General features: G+C 37.5%; 1 long non-coding RNA gene across 1 annotated transcript; it reads right to left on the bottom strand.

The window, feature by feature from the left end:
- Positions 1 to 88: 88 nt before the first annotated feature.
- LOC116230095 (uncharacterized) lies at positions 89 to 18,171 on the bottom strand. The gene is made up of 11 exons (XR_016464638.1): positions 18,089 to 18,171; positions 17,663 to 17,803; positions 17,393 to 17,498; positions 15,402 to 15,495; positions 14,517 to 14,662; positions 11,245 to 11,389; positions 7,707 to 8,025; positions 6,435 to 6,680; positions 5,980 to 6,095; positions 3,511 to 3,618; positions 89 to 252 (listed from the first exon to the last, which is right to left on the bottom strand). It is a non-coding gene; the product is annotated as an uncharacterized LOC116230095 (long non-coding RNA).
- Positions 18,172 to 26,699: the final 8,528 nt, after the last annotated feature.

Here is a 26,699-nt window from a genome sequence, read left to right as displayed (position 1 = left end):
GTGTCATTAAACCATTGCTACTCATGACAATGAATGGAAAACAGGGAGTACAGTGGAAGCATTTAAATTGAAATATTAGGTAACTTACATTAAATATTCGGTAAGGACTCACTGAGAACAAAGTACAGTGGCTGACATACACGCCATCCGGCTTTAATTGTTCCCAAGAGATGACAAAATTGCTTTTCAGATTAAAGATCCACTGCCTTCAGCATCTCAGACTGAGGACTTCATTACTGAGCAGGGCTTCACCTGAGACAAGAGATTGTTGAACACTGCAATTATGTTAAAAATAAATGAAACTAAATGCCTAGAAACAACGATAAGGAGTGAAATTTTGAACGTGCTGCCTGCAGAAAATGTAATAAGCAAAGCCATGATAAACTAAGGAACTCAACAGCAACATCCTTTCACTGCTCTCCAACCAGCTAGAAAACGCAGAGCCTTATGACTTACTGCAAAGATAAAGCGACCTATGAAAACGCCTCTCAAAGAAGGCCTCATTCTGTCCTCTCCTCCTTTGGGAAGGATGGGCTCACATGTGGGAAAATGTCCTAGTTTGCAAGGAGGGCACAGAGGTGTTGGCCTTGCAATCAGTGCATGCCCTTCAGAGCAGCAGACATATTTGAAAGAAAATTCTCACAGAACCTATTTGCTCCTCAGTTTCAAACCACCTGGGAAATACCTGTATTTGAAGGCTGCAAATTAGGGCTGTAGAAAATGCAGTCAATGCAATTGTTTCTGAGTTTCCATTTGCCTGACCAATAGCTCTAAATCTGCAGAGCTGTACCAAAGCATGCCAATACTTTTCCAGTTTTAATGTAAGACTGATTGCCTTTAAAAAAATCCAGTAATTTTACTGAGTTTTCAGCTTAGTAGAAAACTTATGTGGGTTTTCAATGAGTTCCTATAATTCACAAAACATTCCACAATCAATCCAGTCTTTCTATCTGGATTATCCCCAAACCATAGAATAGCAATACTTTGAACACATTTTCTATTTACGATTTAAGAGTTTAGTGACACTTCACCTTGCAGGAACTATGGTTAAGCTTCTAAAAAATTAGCCACATGATAAAAAGAATTATTCCTGCTTAAAGTTTTCATATACAATAATTTTCTTGTTCAGTATTTTTGCTTAAGTTGTTCAGCAATAGAATTTAACCACATATATTTCTACAGCAGAAAAGTTTACTATCTATTGACTGACCTCTAGTGGAAACAAGGTAAAAGCTGGAATAATTTTTGATTGGCATTGAATATTACATTACAAGGAATATGTGGCTTTGAAGGGCTAAAGCTGTATTTAATCTACATTATAAAAAATTACAAAACAAATCTGGGTATACCTCAAAGTATATCCAAGAGCATTACTGATATGGCAGGCTGAAGCCAGACCCTGGAACAACAGCAGTTTATTGCAATTATTATGATGCTGCACATTGAGATATCAGCTCATAAGTTCATTCAAACTAAGTAACTCATTTTAAAATGGCAGTGCTGGGTGTGGGGCACACCAGGGTGTGGTTGGCCCTTTGGGCTGCCAGGGTAAAATGAGGATTTGTATTCAACTTGCCAAATGTTCATCTTTTGCATCAGCTTCGTACATACACAGATGCCACCTTCCCCCTTGCTCCATTTTGACACCATTATTGGATAGACATCAGTTCCTAATGAGACTGATGTTGAGGAATCATTGAAAAGTAGTCTTTTCTTCACTGTGTTATCAAACTCCACCTCTTTTGTAATAATCATTTGTTGTACACGTAGGAATAAGGGGTGTATGTACATATATGAGATACCAATTTCTGTCATTTATCTGGGACCCAAAACTTGTTCAACAGTAAGAATGCTGACCATATTTCTTCATTACTTATACATCTTCCCCATATTCTCTCGCCTGATTACTAACAAAATTTCACCTCCTCTCCCTTGATGCAGTTGGATTTCAGATGATACATCTTTGCAATTAAGTCTTCAGTTCTATGGCATATGGCTGTTGATGGTTTTGAATGAAGAGAACATAGAAGCATCTGGACTGCTTTGATTAAAAAATGTATTGAATATAAAATAAGCCAAAACACTTCTCTTACAGTCAAATCTCTCAATTTCTAGAGAAAGTATTAATAGGTAATTTTTAAAGCTGCTCCATTTGAAAAAAAATTGGACTTGTTATCTACTCATCTCAGCTAGACCTCTCATTTCATTATTTGCCATCTTTTTGAAGCTTGGAGAAGCAATCTTACTCTACTGTGTGACAGGATTGGAAGAAAGCCAGGGAGTCTCTGTACTAGAAACTGTTTGGACTAACAGGGCAAGCCTGTAACATGTAAACATTTGACTTGAAAGAACTATTCTAGCTTCATATACATGCAGTCCCCCGGTATTATTATTCAGCATTCTAGAATGTACAACACCTTGAAGTTCCTCTGTATTTATTTCTCTGCTCTTGCCTTTCAAAATGGCAGCCTCAAATATTTCTCATCCTTGTTCTTCACATACACCCTCTCAAAAATATCTTACTCCCTAAACTAAATTGCATCTTCCCTTGCCTTTTGCTAACTAGGTGCACTCTCTCTGATATATCCAAACAACCTCTTCATAATTACTGTCATCTTCACTTCTTTACCCCAGCTCCCACTACTATATTTTCACAGTTACATAATTCCTTGATTAATACAAAAGACAGAACAAGATAATTGCAGAAAAAAAGCACTGAGTGGAAGTGGTATTTAATAATTGATATTTCATTAGGCTTTTCAAATGCATTTGTTTAGGGTATTAAATGAAGATCATAAAATGAAGATAATTCACACACTGAGGTTGGGTGATTATTTGTTTTGTGTATTTTTTTTTTTCATTCTTTTTTGATCACTTGTACTTTGTAGATGTATTAAAAGAAGCTGATCTGGTAGATTTTTAAGGGAAACTTTTTGCAAATGACAGCAATAGAGAAATATATAACAGCTCATTCACTGAGAATCTTTTAATTATGCAAATCATGCCCTACACCAGAATGATTGACAAATGTTTATAGATATGTATTTATACACACACAAAAAATGTGAGGAGATTAAGCTCTTTGTTTTGTTGATTTTACTAAAGAAATATTATAACTGTTCCTGCAATGTTAATCATATTTATGAGTGTTCCTCTACTTTTTTTTTAATTGTTTTTAATTTTTTTTTTTTTTTAATCAGCCATCCTTTCCATTGGCAATAACAAGAAACTATAGCCGTAAAACCGTATTTTCCCCATTTCTAATAAAGATTTAAATGATATAAGAGGAAGAAAAGTACTAATTTAATCCTGATTGGACTGTGATGTTTTGTACGATGCCATTTCATTACATGGATTATTCTCAAATTATATAAAACCATGAAAATGAACATTCATCTGAATGGACTTTTCTGTACGTTCTTAGATTCAGGTCTTTCACCACATTAGAGTTGTTGCAAGCATCTATCTCTTTCTGCCCTTGCTGTAATTATTATTCCTTTTTCTACCTACCATTCTGATCTCCTAGTTGTTTTCCATTCTTCATACTGCAACAAGTCAGATTTCAGATTGTTGAATACCTTAGACTCCTAATGGCTTAAGTGAATGTTAAACATTTACCTGTTACATTTGGAAAAATAAAAGAAGAGGTTATGTTATCACCAGGATCAATCTCTCAGGAATATCTTAGGAGTTAATAGTTTTTAATTTCTGATTATTTGATAGAAAGTGGTTACAGAACTTCAGCTCTCTCATAAATACTTAGGAAGTAAAGCGCTACCTCACAAAATTCACCCTAAAAACACCCTCAAAAAAATTCCTGGGAAAAGGAAAAAGCACTGGACACCAACAGGCAAGCTATTTCCAAGCTATTTTGCATGGATCATCCTTTCCTTCTTCATTCAGTAACAATGACCAGATGCATCTTGGGAATTAGGCAAAAACCCTTTGAAAGCAGAGCCAGGAGGGTCTCCAGAAGCAGAGCAGTCGCCTGCTATTCTATCAAAAACTGGCATTTTGACTTGATAATCAGGATGCTTCCTTTAGTCTTGAAATAATTATGACAGCAACAAGAGCACAAGAGAAGAAGCCCACAGCTTTAACAGCAGAACTGCAGTTTGGGGTATGGAGTCACATAGGGATTTTAAATTTGCAAAAAATAATAGAAGCTGAAAACCTTCCAGGCTAAGTGATTTCTCACAGTATTTGTAGAAATTAAATTACAAACCTAGCTATGAACAATATACAGAATGGAAAATTTATACAGTGATTTACTGTAGCCTTTTTAGAGACTGTAGTTATTCTTCCAGTGAATTTTCTCAGATAAATCACATCATATTAAAATATTTGCATAATTTAGGGCAATTCTCTCCTCCTATTTCCTTCCAGATAGTTCTTCACAGCTTTCTAAAAATACTTTGCAAGTATATACACAATTCTGATTTCACTAGTAGAGTGTGCATCATGTGATCAGGAAGACTATAATAAAATTAGTCATTTAAGAACTTAGCAGCTAATACTTGCATTTTTTCCTCTCTTCTAGACTACCAAAGACTGGCTGACTTTAGGAAGATCTCATTAACGCTTTGCAAACTCATTTTCACCTTGCTTCTGTGAACTACATGTATTTTATATACATCTACAATATGAGCTACTGTTTCATACAAATGAGCAACTTAAGCCTGTGATTTAATACTGCTGCCAGTTTTGCCTTTCTCAAACCTGCTTCCCCCTCTAACGTCCCCTGCCTATGCATAAAATCAATGTTACTCTTGGGAAATTTCTTTTTGGATCAGAACATTCTTGCAATTTGTCACTGCGTTACTGGAGTCTCAATCTGGGCCTGTTCAAGATTTTAAAACTAGTTTTTCTTCTTTTCTAATCCATGTAAAACATTTCTGACATCTACATGATATTTTGAAAGAGTACATGGACAATTTTGCTTCAGTTCAGTTACTGGAGGTGAACACAGAAATATGCATGCACTGGAAGTCTATGCTAGTCTACTTAGAGTGCAATCAGTACAACATCAAATCCATAGACCTTTCTGTATGAGTGAGATTTCCTGTAATCTGATTGTGTCCAATTTAAAAAAAAAAAAAATCCACTGAAATAAGGAGTATTGATTTTAGAGAAACAGGAGATGTTAGAATTGTTGTATTCCACTATTTTTTTTTCCTCTTCCTCCTCCTCATTTTTCTCTTTATTGTCTGTCTTTTTATTCATTTATTTGAATTTCTTTAAATTCCTAGTCTGAGCTTTGTATGGACAACTTACTCATTCTTCATAGAACACCTGGTCTCCAATTCTACACAACTGAAAACCCAAGGGATTATTAGCTGCAAGATTACTGAAGAAAATGATGATCTCTAGAGAACTGTCTTATAGTCTTGTGAAATGTTGTAAAGACTGTACCATTTTAAGCTAGAACTTTTTCAAACAATAACAACAATAATAAAAATATTACTTTTTCAAACAATAATGGCGAATAGCAGCCCTTCTAGAACCATTTGGGTTTGTTAATGTGAATTCTTATTTTCTGCTGACAGAAAGCATAAGTTATTGCTGGAACTAAGTTTAAAATAACTTTTGAGAGAAAACGGTGATTTTTATAAACTTTCAAATGTAAAATGTCCTTGACATCACTTACTCCAATGACATACAAGGTATTTATGCCATTCAAAATACTGTCCTAATCCAGTCACAGATTAGGCCATCCAGAGACATTGGCTTCTCCCCCACAAACCTCTGCCTTGTCTCCAACTGCTGAACTATTTTATTACTTCAACATAGTGTTCTTAGGAGATAAGATACAAAGAGAGGGCAGTACCTACCTATCATATGCATACAGCATGGTGGGTGGATTTAGTCCCATTCAGCTGAACTGGCTATTGAAATTATGGTCAGTTACTCTGAATCTCTTATTGTACAACACTTTTTCAATGTTACCTGCTTTTTCAAATGACTGTCATGTCCTAGTACCTGTTGTGCCTTCTCCTTGCTGTCCTCTCTCTTCCGCAAGCCCTTGGTGAACGTGGAGCTCTCTTATGATGGTGCCACTCAGCTGAACATAATGCTATTGAAAGTCCGGTACAACTCTGGATTTATGTATACATTCATATATTAACAGGCATGAAAATTCTTTTTTTTTCTTCCTGAACAGGAGGATTCAAGTCCCTTCTTCTGTGCATGTATTATTAAAAACAAAGCAAAACAAAACAGCAAAAAAACAAAAAACAAACAAACAAAAAAAACCCAACAAATCAAAACCAACCCAAAACTCACAACTTTTACTTTGAACATACTTAAACTCTAAAGAGAAGTGTGGTGGGTGAAAACATAAACAAAGGTTTGTGTTAGAGAGTTCACTGGATTTTTACATTTTACAGAGAATATTTTTTGCAGTTTATGGCCAGACAACAGAGAAATTTTTGCACCTGATTCTTCCTGTATCACATACGTATGTCTGGAAATGTTTCACTGTACAGTTGGGTCTCGTTACACTTTAAGAGCTGCAATCATATGTTTGAGTCTGTCATAGGCTGAGCTATCCTGGAATCCAATGATTTCAGGCATTCTGTTCCTCAAGGAGATTCACACACTCCCTGTGAATGGAAAAAAGTTATTATCTGGCTCTCGCGTCCCAGCTGGTGATATAATCACAGACTGTGAGGTGGCAAGGTCTACAAAAGAAAAGGAAGAAAGAATTAATTTTCTTTTCTCTTAAAGTATGACCATGAGAAAGTGCATCAGTCAACTGCTACCTTATCTTAGATCTTGGGAAGTACACCTAATATAAAGTAATTAGCAAAGCAACAAGAGAGCTGAAGAGCAGCTCAAAACTGATTATATCAGAAGCACAATTTTAGTACCTGGAAATACATCCCAAATCAATACCAGACTTCTACTTTGTGTGGCAATTAAAATGTACTTTAAAACAAAACTGTTTCCTAGCTCCTGTTAAAAACAAGTAACAAAACCATGGACTTTTGTGATCATTTTATCCCAGCTGTTACCCTATGTCTTTTATATTCCAGCAGCAGTTATTAGTGCACTGTTATTCTGTGGGTAATGACAGGGAAAAAATAGACATAATACATTTTGGAGGACTATTTATATTAGCCTGTAACATAAAGGGAAATTCTTAAACTAGTCTATAAGCTCCTAGCAATTTGCTATTACACTAAACATGATTAATTTGGTTATCTATTTTTATTTATCCAGCTACTGTAACCATATTTTTTTTTTTATAACACAAAAGGTAAGGGGAAATTGGTGTTGTTTTTTTTTCCCTCAGTAAAAACAGTCACCTAAACCTGAAATATAATTACATTTAATAAGAGGCTCTTTTGTTTAGCAAAATATTTCACCAGTTTAATCAAAATGCAAATTATACCAGGATAGACAAAAGAGGACAGTGCTTAATGGCTAAGTATTACAGGATTGCACAGACTTTGCTGCTAGCTATTTTGTAAGATCTCATAAAGCTATAACCTACACTGTTACGTGTTTTTTTTTCCAGAGCATCTCATGACTGCGAGCAAATCTTCCCAAGGCTTCCATGCCTGGCATACTGAATACACGGACTCCATAATTTTCCTGTATGCCCTGTGCATTGACCAAATACGAATGCTCTCAGAACTTCTCTCTCGTGATGGTCATAGCATAAAAATGCGGTAGAAATATTTAAACATTAGCAATATTCTTACCACAAAGATGCTGGCTTCCACCCTGCAGGGGTGAGGTTGGTGTATGCTGTCCATAAACATAGGTCATAATTTGTCACCTGTGCGTTGCTTGGTAACACTGGCACTAATTCTTCACCTTGTAACTTTACCTCATGTTCCCTCTATTTTTGTTACTCATTGCACAAGGGTTCACTTTTCTGTTCCAGTTGGTGTTTGACCTGTCCAGTCTAAGCAGACCATGGGCTTAACAACAGTTTAATTCTGTATGCATCTCATTGCATTTCATGTCATGCAGACTCCCATTCATCAGCACATCACAGTAGTAGGATCTGGGCTTCACCTGCAGAAATCAGTACTGACAAATTTATCTTGTTTCTGTACCAAAGTAAATAAAGCAATTGAGGAAGAAATACCTGTTTCAGAGAATGTTAGATGCCCTTATTCATTTAATCTCCAAGTTCTACAAAACTTCAAATGCTTGAGAAGTGAGAGTAGAGCAACATCTTTCTAACTTCTGGGCTCTTTCATTTTAAACTTGAACTTAGGCATCTTAAAACAGCACAGAAAAAGATCCCTGTATTCTGCATAGATAGTTCAAAAGAGTGGGAACATAAACAGGACAACTTTCCAGCCAAATCTACAATCAGGCCAACTGCTCAGGTAGGCAGTTAAGACTAGATTTTCATCCCTCAAGACCTCATCCCTCATTGCTGTTTCCATAGGCCTGTGGCACTTGGCTGTTATGCTCTAGAAGAAGAGTGGGTAGGTCTTGTTTCTGAGGATACACAGACTGCCTGCAATGTGGCACACCACAACTACAGAACTTCTAGCTCATTCTTAAGCCCTGTCAGGAACTTGCTATTGCTCTGGCTCATCTGTGAAGCCTGATCTGGAGAACATGATCAAAATATATCTGAGTTAGATGCTGCAAGGAAGAGGAGCACATTGTTTCGTTTTTATGAGCTGGCTCCAATGCCAACATCTCTGCCTCCTTGCCTCCCCATTTCTGCCATTCATCCTTATCATCTCCTTTGTCTCACTTGATTTTGCGCTTCAGATATCAGTTCCTGCATTTCTGTGCTGAGCCACATCTGTATGCAGTTTTCTACATTTATTAGTTTCTTCTCTGTAAATAGTTCGACTTCACACAGAGTATTCAAATATGTCTATGGACAGAGAATAATATCAAGTGTAATTAAAACTTGATATGAGGAAACTTTTCTTTGTTGGGAAGCCTTCTCTCTGTCACTGTTCTAGTATTTTCTTAGGTATTTTGTTAAGCAACTGAAATCCAGTTTTCCACAGGCCCTCCAGTTTACATTCTGTGTTTACTTCAGCTTTTAGGAAGTAGTCCACACAAAGGGGAATCAAGCAAGCAGAGTTTGATAAGTATCAATTCAAAGATATAAACAGCCCAGCAGCTATTTCAGCCTGATAGGAAGTGGTGATGTAAACTCTCTCAGGCAAAAGTTAAACTAGGAAGCCTTCAGTGACATGGTGTGCAGCTGAACAAAGCTTTGTAATAAATTCAGCCTACACTGAGTGCCTCTGAAGTGACCAAAAGCCAGATCTGAATTCTGAGAGAGAGAGGATGTTTCATGCAGAGAAATTTTAGCTCAGTGAAGACTCTGGATGTTCTAAGACTATTGGCTGTATTACGTACATAAATGATGTTCGCTATGGTAGTTCCAGCAAGTAAAAATATATTTTGCTGTACAGGGTTCTCTGAAGCAGCTAATCAACATTGTTGGTTCTGGTGAGCATATTTACATTTCAGTTATGTAATTTTAAAACATAATGAATTTTAGCTTTCTTCAGTAAAATGTTTTGCTCTTACAAGTTGTCTTGTTTGTAGTATCTAATTTTTGCTACAAGGCACAAAATAGATCACAGTGCTTTGTCACCTGTTCACTGCTGCACTAAAACACTGAATTTAAACTCAGTGCTTTCCCTCATTACAGTGATTCCTTGTCGTGATCTATAATTCATCATCTCTAATGGCACACAAATGTTCTTCGTATTCTGCCCAACTGGGTTTATAGGTATGCAAGGTATAAAACTGATCAATTGAAAGATCTGAGTAGATACATATTCCAAAACAAATTAGTTTCAAATAATTAAACTGAAATAAACAAGAAATTTTTACATTTTGTGTTTCAAATTCTTCTCATTTAGCAAACATTACCCAACTGAACCTAAGTGTTTGAAGAATGACTAATTTACACTGATATCAGATAATTTTATACACTCCATACCTGGTTTCTTCCAGAATGGGTATAACAACCAATTTTGGGAGATTCACTTCAACTCTGTTATTTACACCATTAAAACTTTGCAATTGTTTGTCACCAAAAAAATCTCTGATCACACAGGTTCTCCTCTGTTTTTCAATTTCTGTCACAAGCTAATCCTTTTTAAAAACTAATTCATATTTCAGAGAATAAAAATGCCAGAAATGATCCTACTGATTCAGTGCAAGTAAGTAACCTTTTGTCTGAAGTGTTTTTTTTTTTTTTCCTGATATGCAGAAAGAATGCAGAACATCAGTCCATAGCTGAGGTTCTGAGATCTCTCCAATACAAAGAGTATGAATGTGTCTCCTTTTGTGTATATAATTACGGTATTCATAAAATTATTCATATAATTCAGATTCTAAGCTGATTCCGACAGATCCAAGGAAAAAGATTTCAAGAAAGAACTGCACAGTAATAGCTACAGAGAGAGCACCCACCAGGAAGACCAATAGAAAACATTTAAAAATTTTACAATTTAGATGTAGAATATATTTACCTTGGCAAATTAGTAGAATTACAGTTTGTTTTCTTTTAAGGATGGAGAGCTCTTTGCACTCAAGAGAGAATGCATTCACCTGTCACAGATGTTTTCTCCTTACTTTTATTTTATTCTCCTTCAGTTAGGAGAACTTGAGTCCTTATCTTAGCTAACTTCTATAGAGTTGTAAGATGCAGAAATTTGCCTCTTTTATAAATATACCATTAGTAATAGATCTGGATTTAGGTAGGCTTCTTCCTCTGCCATATTTAGCTAATTTTAATTGAAAACAATGGAAGACAAAAATCAGATACTAAAGAGCAAATGACAAAATGGAGTTGCAGAACACATCCACTGCATATGAACCTGGAAATGACATTGGTGTATGTAAAATATTTGCCAAGCTCCCTCACTGAAATATTATCTTTTCTAAGGATCATTTTGATGTATTTGCAGTACAGCTGAAATTCTCCTTGTAACACAAATCCAGGAGTGACAATTAAGTCACGTATAGCAATTTTTTTAACATATGCAATTCTGGATTTACTTTATTCTGCCATACAAAGAACTTAACTCTGGTAAATTTAAAGATTATGTTTTATTTATATGACAAAGAAGTGGTTTCTCATGCTTTACAGACTTCTCACAGTATAAAGTGTATTTTTACGGAATTTTACTCATGCATTACAAAGCTCTAAGTAGGATTTATGTCTGTTCTAGAAAGAAGACATTCATGTATCTGTCCCTTTATCTTCTGTGGCTGGGTGCATGTCAGAATAATATTTACCTAGCTCACTCAACTCAACTTCTCATCCCTCTTTCCATGCCATTTTTGCTGCTCCAAAAGAGAATTAAGCATACTCCACTTGAGATGAGAAGAAAAAGGAAGAAATGAGTCCCAGATGAGTTTGATGGCTGGATTCTGCTACATTCTGTGAGAGAAAGATTTCACTGGCAATAGTTCGGCAAGCTCACACAGAGATGTCAAGCATAACTTATCTGCAAATGCATTTGCTGGTCTCACTGCAAAACTGAAACCACAAAGCAATCCTGTGCAGACATGCCTGAGCTGGCTGAACAGCCAAGAGAGAGTATAGCTACCATAGGGTGCTACTTGTTTCAAGATATTAGTTTGCTGAGGTTCTCAGCACCGCAAATATTTCACATCAGCTAATATAACTAACACCACATTTTGCTACTTAGACAAGCATATGGATTCAAAAGAAAAGTATCATGCAAAATATGATACGGCAAATCAAAGGAAACTCTTAAAACAAGTCCTTCCACTAAAATGGACTCGCAATTCTTTTTCCATTTAGTCAAGCATGATAAAACATAGAACAAGAATTATTAAAATTGACACTTTTCCTGTCCTTGTTTAGAGGCTGATAAAAACTGAGATGCTGCTTTATCTCAAAATTATGAACACAAAACAGTTTGCATAAAACAGCCTATACCACCATTCAAAAAATTGTATGTGATATAAGCACTTTTTTTGTGGAAGGGTAGGGCTATTTTTCGTTTTAAATCGACATTGTTACCTAAAACATGCCATGAGTTATTTCAAGTACTCTATATTCACAGTAGAAACAAGTCAGATTATTTGTTGGCAGTAATATTCATTGAGCTTTATCTCCTTATAATCCAGCTTGCAAATGGCTGTCAACAGCTTTAATTTGTGCGTATCTGATTGTTTTATGTAGCATTTGGCAAATCTAATTTAAAACCACAGATCGCTTGTAAGCCATGTTTTCCTCAGATGTCATTGAGTAACTCTGAAGAGTTACTCATGACATCTGAAACCAAATCTTGTCTTTTTTTTTTTTAATACTGCATTCAGAGAACTGACAGAAAATTGGAGCAAAAAATATCTGTAATTTGGCCATAAAAGCCAAAGAATTAATACTTCAGTGCTGCTACCCTCTCTCATAAAAATTGCATCTGGGATTCACACTGATGCTTGATTTTCCTGTGCAGCTTCCTGGCCAAACTACATCTCAGTGTCTTGTCTATGCTGCTTAAATAGTGCCTTCATTGCTGTTGTGGCATACAAACCTTTATATAGAATCACAGAATGGCCAGGGTTGAAAGGGACCTCAAGGATCATGAATCTCCAACCCCCCTGCCATATGCAGAGCCACCAACCTCCCAATTTAATACTAGATCAGGCTATCCAGGGCCCCATCCAATCTGGCCTTGAACACCTCCAGGGACAGGGTATCCACAACCTCTCTTGGCAGCCTGTTCCAGTGCCTCACCACTCTCTATAAAGAATTTCCCCCTGACATCCAACCTAAATCTTCCCTCCCTCATCATTTTCCCTCATCCTGCTGTTATCTACCCTTTCAAAGAGTTGATTCCCCTCCTGTTTGTAGGCTCCCTTTAGGTACTGAAAGGCTGCAATGAGGTCTCCCCACAGCCTTCTTTCCTCCAGGCTGAACAAGCCCAGTTCCCTCAGCCAGTCTTCATAGGGAAGGTGCTCCAGTCCCCTGATCATCTTTGTGGCCCTCCTCTGGACCCTCTTCAACAGCTCTGTCTTCCTTGTACTGGGGGCTCCAGACCTGGACACAGTACTCCAGATGGGGCCTCACAAGAACAGAGTAGAGGGGGACAATCACCTCCCTGTCCCTTCTGGCCACCCCTCTTTTGATGGAGCCCAGGATACCATTTGCCTTCCAAGCCACAAGGGCACACTGCTGGCTCATATTAAGTTTTTCGCCTATCAAGACCCGCAGATCCTTCTCTGCAGGGCTGCTCTCAAGGACCGCTCCTTCCAGTCTGTATGGATGCCTGGGATTGTTCCGGCCCAAGTGCAAAACTTTGTACTTTACCTTCTGGGCCAAGTGAATGCTTAGGGCAACTGATGCACAATTTCTTCATCTCAGCCTTATTACAGTACCAGTGAGAAAAACCTTTTGGGTAACCTCCTTTCAGCATAAGAAATGACATCAGTAACTATAGCAAGAGGAAAAATAGCCTTCCTAAATCAAAACCATTTGCAGCATTGTCTATGCAATCTTCCAGTTATTCTGTGCAGCTATTTCAGAACAGAATTGTGCTAGGAATCTCCAGGGACATGACAGAAACACTTCTGGGCCACTTAGAAATAAACACTGTATTCTCATCCCAGTTTATCTGAGCAGACTCCTGGCCACTCAGATATTTAATAATAATATCACTATCTACATAGGTAGTCTTTTTTACTTCAAGCATTTGGAGCTGTAGCCTGCTGAAGGCAGTTTTCTATTGATAGCCAGTTCTGAATAACTGTTGCTCTTAAGTCTTAACAACTCACTGCTGCTTTCGCACTTTGATTCATTAAAATACAAACTCAGCCCCCAAAATAGAAACCTGAGCATTTCAAATAAAATGTGTGAAGAGCCTTGAAATCCAAATGTATTAAAAATCCTATTCATAAAGCCACTGACAAGATATCAGCTCTTTAATCTATAACATTGAATTTAGTAAAGTTCCAAGAGTACAAAATAACACCTCTCCAGAACAGTTTATTCCACAACTGAATCTATGTGACACTGTATTTCTGGAGACCACAGAACAAAACAGGCAGTCTTGTTTGTTCACTGCTGCTTCTTCAAGGTTTGCAAGCTTGTATTCTTGCCTTTGCTCACTTTCCTAACAACAACGTCTTCATCTTGAACAGTCCTACACCGTAAGTAAGTTATCGATTACAAAGAGTGAAAATTCATTTTCTTTAAAGAACTTATCACTTAATTTATTTTTCTTCTTATATCACACTTGAACAGAGACAACTTTTCAGAGCATATGACAAGACAAAATTTTCTTTTACTTTACCGATGAGCAAGATCTACCTATATTTTATGATGTGTGGCTAACTACAGTAACAAATTGCTAAGAACGATCTCAAATACCAGAATCTAAATCAATATGAAACTTGGTTTTGTACTTCAACAAGAAAGAAACAGTGGAAACTCCTTCACAATAGAAAATCCTCTTATAACTCTTTCCAAAATATTTTCCTATAAATACTTTAATACAGTAACTGCTTGTTGACTTTAATGTGTAGACCTTTCTTCCCACCTGGCAGTAAGTCTCCTTTCCAAGTAGCTGATACATAATTACTTTTCAGGTCTGGTACAACCTGAGAGCTGTTTCTTCCTTTATTTGTCATCTGGAGATGCTGCTCAATGCTCCAATCACAGCTCTTTGGGAACAGGCATTACCAACTCCGACAAGGTAAGATTGTGGGGAAAAAAGGAAAGGTATCACATAGTGGCAAAGTGCCTTGGCAGATGGATTTTGATCCTGATCAAACACACAACCACCCACGTGCTTCACCTCACAGGCACAGAGTACAAACCACTGAGCTGCTTCCTAAAGCACCATTGGTGATAAACTGCACTCAAAAGCTTGTGGTGCACCATCAGCATTTCCATGGTGAAGTTGTAGCATGGTAGTAGATCTAGAAATGCAGTTGAAGGTCAAATGCTGCTCACTGCGACACTGACATGATGATTAACGCCTGCACTGACCACAGATGATTCACATTTAATTTACACCTATGCAAGCAGACATGGCCAGCAGGATTTGATGTTGCTGAAGCATAACCTTTTTGGCAGGTTTGTACTCAACATCTGGAGCATGCAGTATTTAAGGCCTGACTGTTGTAATCATAAGAATGTCTCCAAATCCTTGGAGAAAAAAAAATATGCCTATAATTTACTGACACATTGATATTTTCCTAGCCACCCACAGAATGGCTAAAGCTACATATCAGCACTGAGAGACAGAAAATGCACCTTTCTGAAAACATCACCAATTTGTTCAGCCTACTATAAACATGATTTACAAGAGTTGATTGTATTGTCACTCTGTTTTTACCTAAGTCCACAAACCCAAACTTCAGCAGCCTGTCATCTGAATCACATTGTCTCAAGGTCTCAGTAACGTGTGTTTCTGACTCACTTGGTCTCTCCGGTCAAGAAGAATTGGGCTCCCAGCCCCGTGCTGTCCTCTCTGCTAATTTCACATGCATCTTCTGCCTTCAACCTGCTGCAACCTGCAACAGCATAAAGCCTGAAAGTTAGTAAAACTTATTTGTGCCAATGTCTTTCAAATATTCTTCTTTTTCTTCTGAGAAGCTGTGATTTGCTTTTGCACTACTCCTTCCTAGCCTCCATTGGTTAGATCCAGTAATATTTTTAACCACCAAGATGAAGTAGAGTTCATAATATTGTTACATCTGACAATTCCTTCTGCACGTTCTACATGTTGGTTAACTTTCTGATGTAGAATAGACTTATTCTACCTCAGCCCTTCCAAAAAGGAAGAGGAATGAAATTGAAGTCTATTTTCTAGAAACCTGCTCTGCTCAAAGATGAAGCCAGACCTCATTCCTCACATTCTCTTAGTTTTATTGTAATAGCAAATAAAGTGGGCTGCAAATATCTTTACAATTGTTTTATATTACTTGGATAGATACTTCTCTGACTGCGCCAACAAATAGATGCTTAGCCCTTGACCAGAGAAAGAAATAAAATGCATTTCTAGTCATAATTGTCCGCAGGTGAAAGAGCAAGAAAAAAAAATCTTGTTGGCCAAACTGAACTCCATTAAAAAAAAAAAAAAAAAAAATCAAGATCTTAACCCTTCTCACCCTGAAAAAAAAAATAATTTCCCCCTTGTAGCCTGTAACTCTCAAGGCAGTAGCTTAGCCTTTGAAAACAGCATAGCTTGCCATTGCCACGATACAAAGAATATTGCCCTTCAACCTAAAAAAACATCAGCCAAGTTCTGGAGATGTGTGAAAAGAAGAAAGCACCCTGCAGTTTCTTATTCTTCCCAAGTGCCTCCTACAACACTGATCTGCTGAGATCCTGCCTGGGACATCTGCACATGGGATCATTTCTATCTCACAGTAATCGCTGTGGTATGTTGGAAGAACTCATCACACTCTTAAGTCCAAGAGTTCTGGTCTTAGATTTCCATATTTTCCAATACTCATGTCTCAGCACTGCAGGGGAGAGAAAGAAAAAGGTCAAAAAAATCACAGTCTCTTATGTGCTGAATGTCAATATACAGTTAATGTATCTCCCCAGGCACTCACAGTTTGCAGAGTTGGAAATGTCCTTTATTGACATAACAGGGGGGCACACTACTGAGCAATTTGCAATATTCATCATTCATCACTCCCTCAGTCTATCACCAAATTGTATCCCCATTTGTATCTATTTTCTCAGTGAAAAACAGTTAAAGTATATAATTCCTGTAATCATAACGGATGTAGGTCCACAGTTCTAACACTTAAAAATATCAAACACCACTGTCAATATAATTGCAGCAAAATACACTGTGTATCTTAAAATGAAAATAGGTGGTTGTGTGGATGCTTCTTTTCTATTTGAATAATCAGTATGTCCACATGTTATTCTACCTTTCTGATCACCAGGAAAAAATATCAATGGAAAGAGCTTCTAATGAAGTTTATGTAATGCCTTGTTTCTAAAAAGACAGAGTGATCATTTTTACCTGTACTATGTAGAACAATAGTTGCGGCAAGGAAAAGAATTATAGCAACAGAAACTAAAACTTAAAAGTTACAGTGATAAAATCAAAATCTAGAATAGAGATATTTCTATTTAGTGACACACGGACATTTCCTCAGTGGATATAACATTGGGGTGCATTACATGCTATTTGAATAATAAAAAAAACCACAAGCCTATGTTTAAATCTTATTTCTTGACCTGTTGCCCTCAGAAAAGAAAAAAATACAAAGATTTCGTTATACTCAAAGTATGATTCGCTATCTGGAGAAGATGTAAAAAATTCCATCCTCTAGCTTGTTTGTGCCAGTCAAAGAGCAGCACTGGATAATGCATTATTCTGTGTGAACCATCAGTGAGAGAGAGCTGGGGCTTGCTCCAAGGCAGGGCTGCCTAATTAACACCTCTCACCTCTGACAGTAACCATCTGGAGACTTGACATCCCAAAGCTCTTCTGTACTCAGTCCTCTCCCATGGTCCCTTGTAACAGACAGAGAGCTCACACTTCTCCCACTGCCTTGAGTAAAGTGCAAATTTTCTGTGTCATTTAGTCATTCCTTCCTCCCCAGGGTCTGCATTTACTGTGTTTTCAAAACAAGAGTTCCTGCTGTATACAGTGAAGTTCTATGACTAAAATTGGGTTACTTTGCTTCCAGGAAAGGAAAAAACATCTCTTGACACCTGAGAGACGGAGCAGCAAAACCAGGTTCTAGTAAGGAGGGAAGAGACAAGGCAGTGCCTCTTCCTGCCTGTGGAAATCACTCAGGATCTCTCTTCACCTTTATATGTATCATACCACATCCCTGCTATACTGCTAGTAACCTGAAAAAGAATAAACATAAGAATACTCAGGTCATATTTTAACAATACCCAAGTCAAGGCTATCTAATAGAGGTGGTTTGTTTGTTTGCTGTTTGTTTTCATTAACTCAAGAAAAGAAATGAGGAGAGTTAAAAAGACAGACCATAGATCAATAAAGGTAGAAATCTCATTGTTACATCTAAACATATGTAACCTAGCATACAACCATGTTAAAGTTGATGTTACAGCTGGAAAAATTAGTGTGGTGAAAATGAGAAAAGAAACAAACAGGGAAGGAATGCTCACCTGCATTCAAAGACCTAGGCTGGCAAGAGAGACTCCACAGAAAAGGGATCTCCAGAAAGAGAGCCCTCCCAGTGGCAGTCAGCCCTTAAATGGGGGGTCTAAGAGAGGTGCAGCCAGGCTCCACCCTTTTTGGTCACACATGTGAATTGCCTTCACCTGTGCTCCCAGGGCTGACTCAGTCCTTTCCTCAGGTGATCAATCAGTGGTTCAGGCCTCAACAGTTCCATACAAACCAGGAGAGAAATAATTGGTGCCATTTGACTTTTGTACTGAAAAACTTAATTGTGATTACCAAATGTGACAAGCACAATGTCACCAGAGTGGGTGTATATGCAAATATATGTTAGTCACCATTCCTTTAAAGCTCTTTGTTCTCCTAAAATGCAAGATTCTATCACAAACTATTAACATATATTCTATGCAAAGAAAAAGGCCATAAAAATATTTTTCAGGAGTTTTCATTTTTTTTAAATCAAAAGTTAATATAGTTTAATTACACAGTTATTTTGAGAACAAATCATGAGCAGTCTTGAAATATGAAATCTTTGTATCAATCCAGTAGAGTGTGCAACCAAGGTAAATTCTGAGTGTTGCGGCATGATTAGCTTGTGATGTTGCAATGAACAAACAAGACAATCATTCAGATAAGATGTCCATTGCCCAACCCTGTCAGCAGTCAGTGTTAAACGGAATGAGAAGACATTGGAAAATCACCAGAGATTGCAGAATCCATACTCTCCCACTTTTTATAAAGTTTCACAATGTGCAATGGCTGCATGATGGATATATGCTCATCCTTCACATTGCTTCAGTCACACCAGTGAAATTATGACAAGAATGAATTTAAGCTAATACATCTAATGTAAGAGGAAGTCCAAAGGGCTGGAAAAGATGGACAATGTCCATTATTATGTACATTATCAGTTTAGATATTAAATTATGTCTGTTAAAGTAGTATCACTGACATAATAAAAAGCTTGAGTCCAGGAGTCTTGTAAGGACTTCTCTTAAATCCTAATCATTGCTCTCAGCAATGCGTATCAACTTTATCCCACAAGAGGAATCATTACCCTTTGACTCTGAATTTGCAGAACAGAACTTAAGAGCTGCAGTCTCTTTCCCACATGAGAGAAGACTAAATATTTCCATGAGAATTGCCTAGTCTGAGTTATATTTTTTGACACTGCATTATAAAACTTTAAAAACATTGGGAACATTGAATGTTCCACTGTGCTGAAGGCATCCCTACTGGGTTTACTGAGGCATCCCAGATCTTCTCATAGCCTTCCAATCATACAACACAAAATAGTCAGTCTTCCTGTGCATGTCTAAAAATATTATTCACAGGTGTTTTTGGATACACACTTTAGAACTTCAATGGCTGGACATGAATATAGGTGCCAGAGGAAGCAACGTGAGTGGGAGGCTGTACAGTTATGTGGCAAATTTCATCAGGAGATGCAGGCAACATTCATGATAGACATCACCCTGTCTCATTCTACTACATCAGTGCTTAGACATAGAGATCTTGATGATGAGAGGAAATTCTCCTCTTTTGCGCTAGAAAAATGTACATAGGATACATGAAAAAGTATACTAGCTAAAGTCCTTAGAACCCCAGGAATACAAAGTGTGCCCACTTCTGACATTCCTCTCTGAGGCTGGGCTCTGTGCTGTGCAGAACAACCTGCAACTTTTGCATGAATGCAAACTAGTGAAAATGCTTAAGCTCAGCTTATGAAATTCACATTATTTTCACCAGCAGCTTCCACAAACATTACTAACAAGCAAGCCAAAAATATTGAGCATCTGTCCAACTGACTTTCAATAGCTATGACGTTGTAAGCTCTGTTCCTTTTATAAATATACTAATTTCTTCTGCCATTAAGATTTCAATTCCAGATATGCTTTCCAGACATTGTCTCATAACCCTAATTGAGAGGTAATAGGACTATTTATTTATCATTATTTATCTGTGGCCCTCTTCCTTCTGACAGAAGCAAAATGTAGAGAGCTCTAGCTTCCCAGATTTCAGCCTCAACACTGAGGTTCCTTGTGAGATCTGTGTCTGACATGATGAAAGACGTCACGTCCAAAGCATCCAGTTCAGATGGTGGAGGAGCTGCAAGATACAATACTACAATACTAAATGAAAGATTGTATGTTTGTTGTTGTTGTTGTTTTAATTTTAATTTTTATTTCTTTATTTATATTTAATTTAAAGGCTAAAATGTAGACGGCAGAATTCTAACCACTTTACATTGATTTTATGCTCTTGTAATTTCCTGTCATTCAGAGGGCAAATGTCTGTAAATACAGAACACATAAAAGCAATGATTCTTAAAAAGGGTAACATGACATGAGTATGATCTGTCCTCTTTAGTCAGCAGACAGAGTAAATGGGATATAATGTTACTGTTTGCATTCTCTGTGGCTTGAGCTCAGAGAGAAAGCTGATGTAGAACCTTTTGCTGGAAAAAAAAACACAGTAAAAGCCCCAAGGCTTTTTATACACAAAATGTAGTTCTGTTATCAGGATGTTTAAAGCCATTTACCATAAAATAATAGCCTTCCAGGTCCTCTCACTATCCTGAAATCATTCTGCTGTTCTGTGGTAATTATAACTTTTACAAATGTTGTAAAATATAAGGCCATTGACAGAAAAGCATTCTGCTAATCAAGATGTCTCAGAGAATGTGGTACATGTTTTTTCTTCTAATATCTGTCATAGAGGGGAGGTAATGGAGCTTTGCAAAAAACATAACTAAAGCTTCTGCAACTCTAATTTGCTAGCGCTTAGAGCCAAACATGTAAGAGCAGAAAACTCAGTAAGAAAAAAGTAAAGATGCTGTAGTTTCCAAGAAAGTAAGCAGTCCATATGAATTTTGATTTCAGGGAGCAGGGATGTGCCTGTATGTGTTTCTGGGTTCAGGTCTTCTGGGACAAGTTGAAGAATGGGCAAAAGCCCTCCACAGCTCAGAGGAGAGTCCTGACCCAGCTCTTGGTACAAAAATGAGGAGAAAGCAGAGCTACCAGAATCACCCATTTTAGATCTCACCCTTCATTTCTGTTGCTTTCCTTGCAAGTTAGTGCTTGCAAAGGAGGTTTGCTAGTGTCTAGGTTGTCACTCAGTTTTATTTTAGTTTCTCTATTTTCTTTTTCCAGGGTTTCATGGTCTGTGAGTCATCTAATTGACAGTACTACTGTGTGGTTATTGAATGCATTTTATTTACTCTGCCATTCATTTAATTGCCCTGATTCTCCTAGCTGTAATCAGCTCTTTTTCAAAATATGTTAAGGAGACAAGACCTCCCCTTCCAAAGCCTCTGCTCCCCAGCCCTTACCATTTAACTGTGTTGTCACCTTGGAGTACTCAGCATGAGAGGCCTTTGCCACAGGGCCACATCATCATCTAGGCAATATTTCAGTCACTTTCTCAAGTCACTAACTACTGTTGAGAAGTTTTGAGTATACCTCAGAATAGCAGGTACATTTCCAGTCTCAAAAAAAAAAAAAAAAAAGGATTCTTCTTGGATTTTGACAATGATTTTTGAAAATTATAACATTCTGAGACAACTGTTAAATAAGGACACACATATTAAATACTTAAACCCAAATTGATGACTTGGGCATTGATGTCAGGGCATTAATGGCCTTTGCAGTCCATGCCATCTCCTTGGGTCCCTGCCTATGGACCAGGACCAGAAGGCCTGTTTCAGATCAACCCAGAGTTGAGAGTCTTTCTTCTGGTGACACCACAGGAGTTTTTGTCTCCAGCCTTGCCTTCAGTTGAACCTCAGCCCTGTGCTGTGAGCAGTCCATCTTAGGATGGAACTCACGAGTACTGAGTGGCAGTCAACTGCACCATGGCCAAGCCTGGTTGTAGTTTACTGCCAGTTAAGAGAGTTACCTGCACAGTGAGAGCCCAGTAAGTTACAAACTGAGGGCTTGCAGCAAACTACACAGTGCAGACAGCTCAATCCATATCATCTCATGAAGTCTTCTTTTCTCTTAACACAGCCACTGATCAATCTGTGCAGCATCCTCTCACAGGCTGCTCAAGGAAGCTAGCAGTCACAAGTCCAAGCATCACTGGAAGCTCTGAGCCCTGTTACATCAGATATTTTGTGAGTAAAGAAAACCATGGTGTGTACCTACCAAAGTAAACATGCACACCACATCCCAGAACTTAAAAAGTGGAATTGTTCACAGTGACAGTTTCTCACAAGGCTGAACAGATAACTGCTGCATTACAGTTCTCATCAAGTTGATGACAAAAGGAAACAAATGGATGCATAAAACAGGAAAAAATCGAAAAATATTTTTAGCACTGTAAATAATATAAGGCTATGGAGGACCTGTTACACTTTGTTGTCTAATTTAAAAAGTGTTCGCATCCAAAGTAGATTTGATCCATTTTAACAATAATCAACTTCAACCTATGTTGATGGCTACCATCAACAAAGATAAATCCTTTTTGCATCTGAACATCAGAGTGGTTTGGAGTACTGTATGTAAACTACATACTGTTTTCTTTAGGTAATGGTGGAAATATTTTCATAAAATTTTGTTCCAACTTCCGCTAACTACCAGGTTTTTTTTTAATACCTGCTGGCCACTAACATAAGCATGAAGCCTTTGTTTTCTACGACTTCAGTAAGTTGGCACCCAGATTTTGAAGGCTGAAAGTTTGATAAGTATATTACTCTGTGCCTCCCTTGTTCTAACACCTTTCCTTAAGTATTAGTTACCAGTTGCATCAATAATACTGGGTTTGTTGGAGCTTGGCCTAATACATCTATTCTAGTGTTTGATTAATTGAAGGAAAGTGGATTTCTGAAGCAGTCATCATTCTTTTAGATGCAGAGAGTTTAAACTTAATTTTTCTTCAAGAGGAAAACTAACTTTTTTTTTTCTAATTCTGAAGATCACTTACCTTGATAATTTCATTAGAATAAGTATTTTGAATATGTTAGCAATGATCAAGACTACTGAATGACTTAGCTTAGACAATGTATTTATACATCAATTGCAGAAATCCTAATAAACAGATGTCTGAGAAAGAATGAAATGAAGTCTGGAAAAGAAAGTCATAAAGTAGTATACATTTTCCAAAACAAAAAATAAAGGGAGGAGAATGGAAATGGGGAAGGAGAGGGATGGAATTGAGCTACAGAACCAAACTGTTGTTTCAGAAATACTGATATTGACAATGATTTCACAATACATTCCATTTATGGGGGGAAATATTATTGGAAGAGCTATTTCAGAAATGATTCCTGTCGTGATTTATACAGAAATGTTTTGATAGACAAGGGGCAAAATTATGAAAAAGTTACACTTGTGGGGTTTTTTCATAATTAGAACTTCAGCTGATACACTGCTTGGACTGGGATTTCAGCACGTATGTGCGGATGGACACTATAGTCAGAGAGAGGAAATTCAAACACAAGAAACTGTAGGAGGGCTAGTGTCAAAGTGAGACAGCTTACATCAATTCTTTTATCTTTTTTTGCTGCCAAGATACACGCTCTAATTTTACCGTTGTTTGTATGAGTAACTTCCCCTGTGAAAATCAAAATGAGTTCAGAGCAAAGAGCAGGTGTAAACTTCAGGTAACCTGCTAGAAATCTGCACCACGAATATCAGAAGATCAATGCCATTTACAAATGACTGTTGGGACATAAATGGCCTTGCCACATGGCTGTAGAGAAAATCATGCCCCATCATCTTTGACAGTGAAACAAAATTCTATGTATTTAAAATTAATTATTTCATCCACATCTATATTTGCAAAAGCTGAGCACTGATCAGATCACCTTCCATCTCTATGGGAGTTGTGAAATTTCTCTGCATTGTAAATGCTCTAGTGATGACAAAAGATTGACAGAGGAACATGGTAAGTTACTTTGACATTTTGTAGAATTGCTTGGAACTTTCATGAGCCTTTTTATTTTATAAAATGTTACTTTTTTTTTTTTTAACTGACATATAATGTTCAGAATTGATGGACCTAACAGCCTTTTATTGGTTCTACCACATATATCAGATTTCTATTCTTATATGATTTTAATTTACCCATCAGTACAAAATGTTTGATTAAAATAGACATGGGTGGGTGTGTGGCATAAATTGCACTCAAAACAGCAATTGAAAATGGGGTTAGGAAAAGTGATGTCCTTACAATTAATTGCAGTACTTTTTATTTTAGGAGAACTACCTGTTAGTTACTGTTTTGGGCATATTCTTACTGCTTCTTCTTTATTTATTTGTCCACAAAGGCATTTGTATTTGTTAATCCTATTGCATAACTGCTGCAAGTGGAGCTTTATATAAACCTGCTTTGCAAAAATAGAGGAATATTATTGCAACAGGTTTCTCAAAGTGACAGATTCTAACACTGGTAGTCTAACAAGGCAGTCAAATTAGTACCTCAGCCCTTTATTGTTTTGCACTTTCCTGTAACTGATAGTGGCACAATAGCCCCATTCTGCAGGTAATGGGGGTTTAATTCATGGGAGGAGAGTGTTACTTTACACAAAAGTATTCAAGCAAGCCATTAACTTCCAGCACCCCTTTCTTACTCTGACGCTTTAAACATTTCTCTCCTCTGAAAGATGCATAAATTATTATATGTATATAAATAATATATATATAATAATTTTTATTTATTTATTTATTTATTTATTTATTTATTTATTTATTTATTTATTTTCCTGGGAGAGGACTGCAATGGGGCTGTAGGGTGCCTACCAGCACCACATTATACGGCAAAGGGCAAAGTTTTGGTCACTGCCATTAATGTCAGGGCTGTCTGCAAGCCTGGTGAAAGCTACCAGGGACAACAGGAGCAACTGCCACTGAAAGCAGAGTACAGCCCTTCATTGCTCTCCCAAGTACAAACAATCCAAATCAGAATAGATCGTATCTATGTTTGAGCCTTAATAGTAACAAAAGTAACATGAATACTAAGTAGATTAAATAAGCTGAGACAGCTGTGCTTTTTAGCAATTCAGAGATTGTTTGGAATCACTGAAACACATCTACAGAGGCTACAAAATTTAACTCAGGATAGCAAATTCCCACTTGAAAATCTAACGCCACTTGGATGAGGCCAACTTGAAAACTTTTGAAAAAAAGATTTTAAAATTTTCACAGAATCACACAGAATCACAGAATCACTAAGGTTGGAAGAGACCTATAAGATCATCCAGTCCAACCATCCACCTATCACCAATGGTTCTCGCTAAACCATATCCCTCAACACAACATCCAAACGTTCTTTGTACACCTCCAGGGAAGGGGATTCCACCACCTCCCTGGGCAGCCCATTCCAGTGCCTGACCACCCTTTCAGAGAAGTAGTATTTCCTAATATCCAGCCTGAATCTTCCCTGGCGCAGCTTGAAACCATTCCCTCTAGTCCTATCACCGGTTATACGGGAGAAGAGGCCAACCCCCAGCTCGCTACAACCTCCCTTCAGGTAGTTATAGAGAGCAATAAGGTCTCCCCTGAGCCTCCTCTTCTCCAGACTGAACAATCCCAGCTCCCTCAGCCGCTCCTCATAAGGCCTGTGCTCCAGACCCCTCACCAGCTTTGTTGCCCTTCTTTGAACACGCTCCAGGGCCTCAACGTATTTCTTGCAGTGAGGGGCCCAGTAATAATACAATTAGTCAGGGTTTCATTTCTTTGTAAGTAAAAGAGACATCAGGCCAGAAAGATATAGAGAAAAATTTGGCAATCAAGAGTATCAAACTGTGATATTTGCACAGCTTATTTTCTTAAGTCTGTGAAACTTAAAGATTAAATTTCTGTTATCAGCAAACTATTCATAAAAGTCACATATACTAGTGTAAAATAGATAACTTTGTAAAAGGGCCTTAGAATCACTCTGTTGTGCAAGAACTATAATTGTCTTCCCTTCCAATTTGATAAAATAAAATTGAGTTTCCTTTCTGGGAATCACTCTTGATTTCCTCATAGTGAAATTGCATGAGATACCCCCTACGTGTGATGCAAACACATGCCTCAGTGTTGGTTAACAGCAGATTTCTGCCCTCAAGACAGAAAAATGCATTCAATGTTCTTTACTGAAGCAAAGAGAGGGATTTGCAGTGCCCTTCTCAACCTTCTCAACCTTCTCAACCACCAGCCTCAGAGCTGATTAGATTTAATCCACACTGAAATGTCAATGAACAGCCAGAACTACGTCTAGGTGATGCTGGGAGTTTGGTGCTTAACACTTACAGATATGCCCAGTTTCCAGCATGCCTGGTTGTACCAGACAGCAGTGCTGCTCCCTCTGAAGGTCTTATGTTGAGCTTGCATTGATCAGGTCCTGTGTTTGCACAGGAAAACCTGTGCTGAGACTGAGTTTTTTTCTACCTCAAAGTCACTCAGGGCAAATTGATCAATGTCAAAAAATTCAGATAAGCCCCATTAACTCAGAATATGTTCAGGCCATCTCTTTTCTTTGCTGTAGGGTCTGTAAGCAAGGTGATGTACTAGTTTCTGGTTATGAAGGAAAGACTGATGAGAGTAAGGAGGTAAACCAAAGAGAAAACTTGCAGTTCCCAAGAGGTTAATGGGTAAACTGGGAAAATATTGGAGG

This window comes from Phasianus colchicus, chromosome 2 (assembly GCF_987193195.1).
Source record: "Phasianus colchicus chromosome 2, bPhaCol1.hap1.1, whole genome shotgun sequence".
Taxonomy (NCBI): domain Eukaryota; kingdom Metazoa; phylum Chordata; class Aves; order Galliformes; family Phasianidae; genus Phasianus; species Phasianus colchicus.
The sequence above is the reverse complement of the archived record's forward strand: the minus strand, read 5'-3'. Positions and strand labels throughout refer to the sequence as shown.